Genomic DNA, 7,731 nt, shown 5'->3' on the forward strand with positions numbered 1-7,731 from the left:
TTAACCAACTGGGTCCAAGTATTCGAGCATATGAGCTATGAGGGCCATTTGCGTTCAAACTACCACAGCCCTTAACTATTTAATAATTATTAACGATCACCATTAAGCATTGCCCTCTTCTTTTTTTCTTTTTTCTTTTTTTTTCCGGAGCTGGGGATCGAACCCAGGGCCTTGCGCTCGCTAGGCAAGCGCTCTACCGCTGAGCTAAATCCCCAACCCCAAGCATTGCCCTCTTGTGGGGTGATATGGCTCATACCTGGGACCCCAGCACTTGGGAGGCCGAGGCCGGAGGATTGCTGCGACTTGGAGGCCAGCCTGAGGTACAGAGCGAGGTCTTGTCTCAAAGCAGAAGCAACAACCCCAAAGTAATTAAGGCCAGGTGGGTGTAAGGAGGGGATTGAATTTGGGGGCTTGCAGAGGAAAGATCTGTGTCTGCCTAGGGATCCAGGCCTCCCTCTTGCAGGGGCAGCTCCAGGAGAGGGACCAGGTGTCGCAGAGGATGCTTCACTTGTCAGGGAGCCCAGTAGAGCTGCCCACTTCCCTGGGCTTTGGCCAGTGTCCTCGTAGAACTCTCCGCATTCTCGACAGCCCTGTCTCCATTACCACTCAACCCTGTCAGACAGTCTTCTCCCTCTGCTTTTCTGAAAGCTCTGTCTACCTAAAAAAGAATCATTTTAAATCCTAATGGGGGAGTACCTAGCTGTATTCCCTCTCCCCACAACCCAGAGGCTAAGGCAGAGCCTGCAAGGCGAATGCTCAGTTTTACGGGGAGATGGTCCAGGTTGGACTGCTTTTGTGTTCTCAGTTGTGCCCTATGTTAGGAAGCCCTAGTGAAGTCGGAATTTACCTGGACAGGGAAATTGGGAGCCAGACCACGGATAGAGCTGCTGGCGTCCCAGAGGCTGCACCTTCTGTCCCCGCACCATCCATCCTCTCTCCCAAGCTATACTAATCTCGAGCTACACTGAGGCTTCCCTCATGCATGAGGGTCTCCTCTAAAATGGTGACTTGGGGTGCGGCTCGGTAAGTACAGCGTTTACTCTGGGTTGATGTCCTGTGCCTGCAAGCCGCTGGAGCTGATGTCACAGCTGCAATGCCAGCACTTGGAGGCGGAGGGCGAGGACTTGAAGCTCATCCTTGGCTACATTGCACTTTGCGACCAGCCCAGGAGGTGCGTGGGCAGAGGACACAGTGAGCTGTGGCTCTCTGCAACCCACAGATTGAATCTGCAGAGCAAACCCAATGACACTTGGAGCTTGGTCTCCCAGGCTCCAAAACCATCAGAAACAATGTGTTACCTTCTAAGGCCCCAGACTGTCATGGTTACCACCGTAGCCCTGGCAATCAAGATACAAAGTCAGAGGTTGATTTATCAGGTTATCCAGGTACTCACCACGGAGCTGAGGGCGGCCTTGAACTTCTGATCTTCCTGATTCCAACTCCCGAGTGCTGAGGTTACATGTGTGTGACCCTCAGCCCACTTAGAGTAACAGGTCTGGAGTTTTTGTTGTTATCTTTGGACCTTACTCAGATTCTCAGCCCATCTCTCTCCCTCCTCCCTTCTTCTCCCTGGTTGTTTTAATTTTCAATCTTTCAGGTGAGGAGACTGAAGCTGGAGGACATTAAAGGGACAACTTAAGGCCACCTGTCACCCACGTCAGAGATTTACATGTGCAATAAGGAAACAAGTGGCTTCTGTAAGGTTCTAGAGCTCAGAGCAGGTGTCTCCAGGGCCCTCAGGCAGAGTAAGTGGCCACCACTCCTTCTCTAAGGCTCTTTCTCCAAGAAAGCCACTGGAGACAAGAAATGGCTGGCCTGGTCCATCTCACCGTCCAACAATTTCCTATCCGGAAACCTTGGAGCGCCCCCTTGAGGTGATGAGGTGAACTGCTGCCTGAGGCCTGGTCTGACACAAACTGGGCATCCGGGCAAAGATCCAGAGCTGAGAACTGGACGTCTAAGTCCACCTTGTGCACTGGTGCTGGGGGCCTCACGTTCTCAGGTGTGCCACACGTTAGGAGGTGAGGTCAAGGGCCCAGGGGACCAAGGGACCAGTCAGATTCCCAGTATACATCTCTAGATTTGCTTTCCGACAAAGTGAGGATTTCACTTGGCTTCCTACAGAACAACCATTTATGCATTTAAGGATGTACTTTAGGATGGGAGGTGGTTGCACTTGCCTTTGTTCCCAGCACTTGGGAGGCAGAGCCAAGGGGAGTGAGTTCCAGGACAGTCAGAGCTACACAGAAACACAGAGAAACCATGTCTCAAAACAAAACAACAAAGAAATGAAACAAAAGAACAATAACAAAAAAAAAAAAAGAACAAGGAAGGAAGGATTTTACGGGCTATCTCCCAGACCTGAGGATTCTGTACTGCCACTAGAACTGTGTCATGTGACATTCAGAGCATACTTCAGTCTCTCTGAGCTGGAGAGGTTTCGAGGAACAACAAGGCCAACCCTCTCCCCAAGGTATGATGTGTTATGTGAGCTCTGCAGTCAGCTCTTCTCACACAGTTATGGGTGGGTTGGAAAAATGACCAAAGAACATTTCCAAAAATAGTTCTCAATGAACAGTTCCCAGTCAACAGTTCTTGTTCTGTATGAAGACAAGACACATACAACATACAGTCATGTGTTCCTTGACAGAGGAGACTCACCTGAGAAAGACATCAACTAGACACTTCTGTCATTATCAGAACACCACAGGGTGCCCTTACACAAATGGAGAGGTACCCACGTCATTAGGAGATATGATCTCTTGGAACTACCATTGAAGATGTGGTGCACTGTTGACTGAAAGATTTTCATTATGAAACTATATATACACCCACATGAGAACTCATAATGAAGTCACCCATTAAAACCAGCACGGCCATTTCCTCAGAACCAATTGCTCCAACCAGCGGAAGCTGAGAAAGCCAGCCATCGAGAAGAAGGATCAGCAGTATCTGGAGGTGCCATGATGCCTCTCTGTGAGAGAAAGAGGCTTCAGAAGGTTTCTCTTATTTAGCTGTCACCTGAGTCAGTATTTTTTTCTGTGGCTGGTTATCCACAGTTTGTGGTCTCCACAGCCTACCTTGGGGGTGGGACTCAGGGAAAACCTAGATTCGAGGAACTCTTGGAATGTTGAGTTTCCTCATTGCTCTGACTGCTTCGGTCTGTACCTAACAGGCCCTGTAGACAACAGACATTTCTTTTTTTTTTTTTTTTTTTGGTTCTTTTTTTCGGAGCTGGGGACCGAACCCAGGGCCTTGCGCTTCCTAGGTAAGCGCTCTACCACTGAGCTAAATCCCCAGCCCCGACAACAGACATTTCTAAGAATGCTATAGAGCCTGTCTGATAGACATCATGGCCTTATGCTCTTCTTTTCACTAAAGCCCTCGTCTTTTCTACGTCTGTAGCTGCTAAACAAATCCTCACTTCTGTAGGCACAGCAAGCCCTGTGACCTCTCTCTCTCTCTCTCTCTCTCTCTCTCTCTCTCTCTCTCTCTCTCTCCTCTCTCTCTCTCTCTCTCTCTGGTGTGTGTGTGTGAGTTTGTGTGTGTGTGTGTGTGTGTGTGTGTGTGTGTGAGAGAGAGAGAGAGAGAGAGAGAGAGAGAGAGAGAGAGAGAGAGAGAGAGAGTGTTAGTTTGGTGTGTGTGTTGGCATTGGGAACTGGATTTACAGTTGCAGGTCACCTCTGAATCCAGTGATGATGGTGGCATCATCCCTAGACGACCATGAAAGGACCCGGGCATCTGTTGGCATGGCAATTGCCATATACTCCCAGCATCCACCTGGTTCACCTGTCCACCTGTGCCAGAGGTGCGCAGCAGTGTGTGTGGTTACGTCACAGCCCAAATAAAAAGCAGAACCTCCTGACCTTCTCTCTTTCCTCCTCCTCTTCTTCCTCCTCTTCCTCCTCCTCTTCCTTCATCACAATCTTTGTCCTTTCCCCCACAATAAACCTCTCCCATGGAACTGTGCTGGCCTGGTGTGATCTGTCCAGATAAGCTGCCATTCTAACACAACAGTGTGTGTGTGTGTGTGTGTGTGTGTGTGTGTGTGTGTATTTGTGCATGAATGCTTATATGTCTAGTGATGCATGTTCCCATGTGCATGTATGCCAGAGACCAGCCTCAGCTTGAAGAGGAGGTCCTGAAGAAGGAGTGTTTGGGATGAGCAAAAGAGGAGACTGGAAATCAATCATGTGGTACAAGCTGACAGTTTTGTATTCTGCTTGAGACAGCTCTCCAGACAGCTCTGTAGATGGCTCTTGGCTCTGTAGTCCGCGCAAGACAGTTCTCTGCTAGAGACAGTTCTCTCCTACTAGAAAAAAAAATTTCTTTTTTTCTAAAAGCTCTCTGGATAGCTCATGGGATTTCCAGGCCACAGTCAGAAAAGCTGTTAGCTGTTCTTTTTTTTTTTTCTTTTCTTTTTTTTTCTTTTTTCGGAGCTGGGGACTGAACCCAGGGCCTTGTGCTTGCTAGGCAAGCGCTCTACCACTGAGCTAAATCCCCAACCCCTAGGAAAAATTCTTAAAGAGTTGTGTTTTTTCTCCAAGCAGTTCTCTCTGGGTAGCTCCCTCCTTGAAGACAAGTCTTTTATTTACATATAAATTCAGTAATGTACTCTAGGTTCCATTTCGATCACCCCACTATCAGTAATCCATGACCTTATCCCCTTGACTCTTAGGAAAAGATAGCAAGGAAAAAAATATCTATCATTGCAAATGAATTCAGAGTTCTGCCTGCCTTTGTAAGCACAGACAGTAAGCTTAGCTGGGTGAGATCTTGCCCTGAGACACCACTTTCTAAATCTTCATCTCTTTCCTTAATATCCTTTTGACAAGCTGACTCATAGAGCAGCTCTCTGCTTTTTTTTTTATGTCCATGAAGCCCCTCATATAATTTATATTGCATCCTTACATTCTGCATAGCTGAGAAATCCTGTTTATATATTTTTGAACTTATGTTTCCCAGAGTTCTTTCCACAGCCTTAAGATTTCTTCACAGCCAGAAGGTCACAGCATTCACCATTTTGCTAAGGACATTTGACACACCCTCACCTCCTGGATTCATGCTATCTCTGGTTATCATGGAGTTATTAACCTTGGCAGAGAGGACATTCCCCCAAAGGAGGAACATAAAGTAAAATATACAAAAAGCCTTACACCTAGCAACCATGAACACTCCTGGAGGCCCATGCCCTACTGTTCCAGGGGCAGAAACCAAGTCACATTGTCCCTTGCCCATGGCCATGCAGGACTCATGTAGAGGTCAGAGCTCACCACCTGTTTTGGGGAAAGGAGGGGTTTACTTAGGGGCTGGAGGGTGTCCCAGTGGTTGAGAGTACTTAACCCTTGGATCGTAAGTCACAGTAAGTCCTTCCTCCCTTGGGCTGCTTCTAGTCAGTTTTTGGTCGTTGTGAGGATAAAAACCAACCAATGGGTCACCTTAAGCTTAAAGGGGCAAAGAGAGGTGGAGGCTTCCAGAACGGAAGGCAGACAGCCATGCACTCCAGAGAGTGCCCTAGGGGATGAACCTTTTGGCTAGAGACCCAGGGGATGATGGTAGGTTTCAAAGAGGTCAATAGGGAAAATTAGGTGCACATGTGTAGAGGACAGCCTGGGAAACATGGTTTACCTGGATCTGAAGGAGGGTCTCGGTGACTTTCTGTTGCTGTGGTAAAATACCAAGACCTAAAAGTTATGGAAAAGTCTGTGTTGGCTTGAGTTCCATAGGGAGAGCCCATAACTGTGGGGAGGGATGCTATCAGGCAACCTGAAGGAAGCCAAGAAACCACATTTTCTTTTTTTAAAATTTATTTACTTATTATATATAAGTACACTGTTGCTGTCTTCAGACACACTAGAAGATCCCATTACAGATGGTTGTGAGCCACTATGTAGTTGCTAGGATTTGAACTCAGGACCTCTGGAAGAGCAGTCAGTGCTCTTAACCGCTGAGCCATCTCTCCAGCCCAAGAAATCATATTTTCAACCCCTGAGCAGAGAACTAAGGTGGTGTGACACCATAAATTCTCAAAGGCTGCCCCATGGAACTGTCTCCAGAGAGGCTCCTTGTCCTAACCATATGACTTCCCAGACAAATGACACTGACTGGGACTCAATTATTCAAGTGCATGAGCCCACAGGGGCATTTCTCATGGAGACCACAGGGAGCAAACTGACCACAGCTGGCATGACCCAGGGAAAGGTCTGGGAATATGAACTCACAATCAGAAATTTGGAGCACACAAGGATAGGCTGCCATGAATAAGAATCAGCAAAGGCATCAGTTCCCAACAGCAGATGCAGACTTGGTAAATAAAGAATATAAAATTAGCTGGGTGGTGATGGTACATGCTTTTAGTCCCAGCACTTGTGAGAGGCAGAGACAGGTGGATCTCTGAGTTTGAGGCCAGGTTGGTCTAAAAGTGAGTATACACTTTTACTGGGGTATACAAAGAAACTCTGTCTTGAAAAAACAAAATCCAAAAACACTCCCAAGAAACAAAAGAATACAAAATTAGAATGCTAATATGCCCAAGGACACACAGGAAGGTATCGAAAACAATGGGATAGATGCACTACTCATAAACTATGCAGGCTGACAGGAAATATGAAATTCACTGAGCTGAGTAGCAGGTTAAACAAAGACTTTAAGGAGGTTTTGGTGGTGGTATTGTCAGATTTATGTACAGAAAGGCGAGAGAGCAGGAATGAGATACAAGATGAGGACTTCTTGGTGCGGGTCTTATCAGTCTCAGATGACAACTGCCAGGGAAGACTCGGTCCAACCGTCATCTTCTGCTGTCCGTGTCTTCTGTTGTCTGTGTCTTTTTGTAATGTCCTGTGGGGAGTGTGGTCAGGACTCATGGCTTGCTTGTAACCACTAGACCATAGGGAGGCAGTGGGGTACGTCTTCCATGACATAGAGTCTCGTAGGTTGAGATGTCATTTGTGCTAGCGGCTCTCCTGTGGGTTCTCTCTCCACAAGATCTGTTCCGGGCTTCGAGTTGGTGCATGCTGGGAGTTCACAACGTCGGCTGTATGCTAAAGGGCTTAGGGCAAGTGAAGAGAAAACTTGCCTTGATCTGTAGAAGGTGGCTCTGATGCGAAAGGGTCCTGTTCCCCAACTGGTTCTTGACAGATCAACAAAGATACCAACAACCAATGCTGAGGACAGGGTGGGACACTTAGAGTTGCGCTGGAGGATGCAGGGAGAATGGGGAGAACTGGGGGAGGAGGAGGAGGAGGGGGAGGAGGGGGAGGAGGAGGAGGGGGAGGAGGAGGGGGAGGGGGAGGAAGAGGAGGAGGAGGAGGGGGAGGAGGAGGAGGAGGTAGCAGCAGGAGATAAAGCTAGGCAGCCATGTGAGTTTTCTGTTGGAGTGGCCAATGGCCACTCCGATTATGCCTGGGATTATGCAAGGGAGGTTCAGGAGTGCACAGTCATTGAGTTAGCAAAGCATTTTAAGATTAACTGGCATGCTCGAGTGTGTGTGTGTGTGTGTGTGTGTGTGTGTGTGTGTGTGTGTGTGTGTTGTTTTATGTCTGTGGATCCGAGGGAATCTGGGTGGGGGCCGGCAGCGAGGGCCGCCCAGAGCTTAAAGTGGGGTAGCAAAAACTACACACAACGTTTATTTTCATTTCAAAAATGTCAGAAGCACTGTGTCCTGGTGAGAAGGAGAGAAGGGTTAGAAATGACACCTCAGTCAGAGGTACTTCTAATGTACTAGGTCATGAA

The sequence above is a fragment of the Rattus norvegicus genome, chromosome 8 (genome assembly GCF_036323735.1).
Source record: "Rattus norvegicus strain BN/NHsdMcwi chromosome 8, GRCr8, whole genome shotgun sequence".
NCBI lineage: Eukaryota > Metazoa > Chordata > Mammalia > Rodentia > Muridae > Rattus > Rattus norvegicus.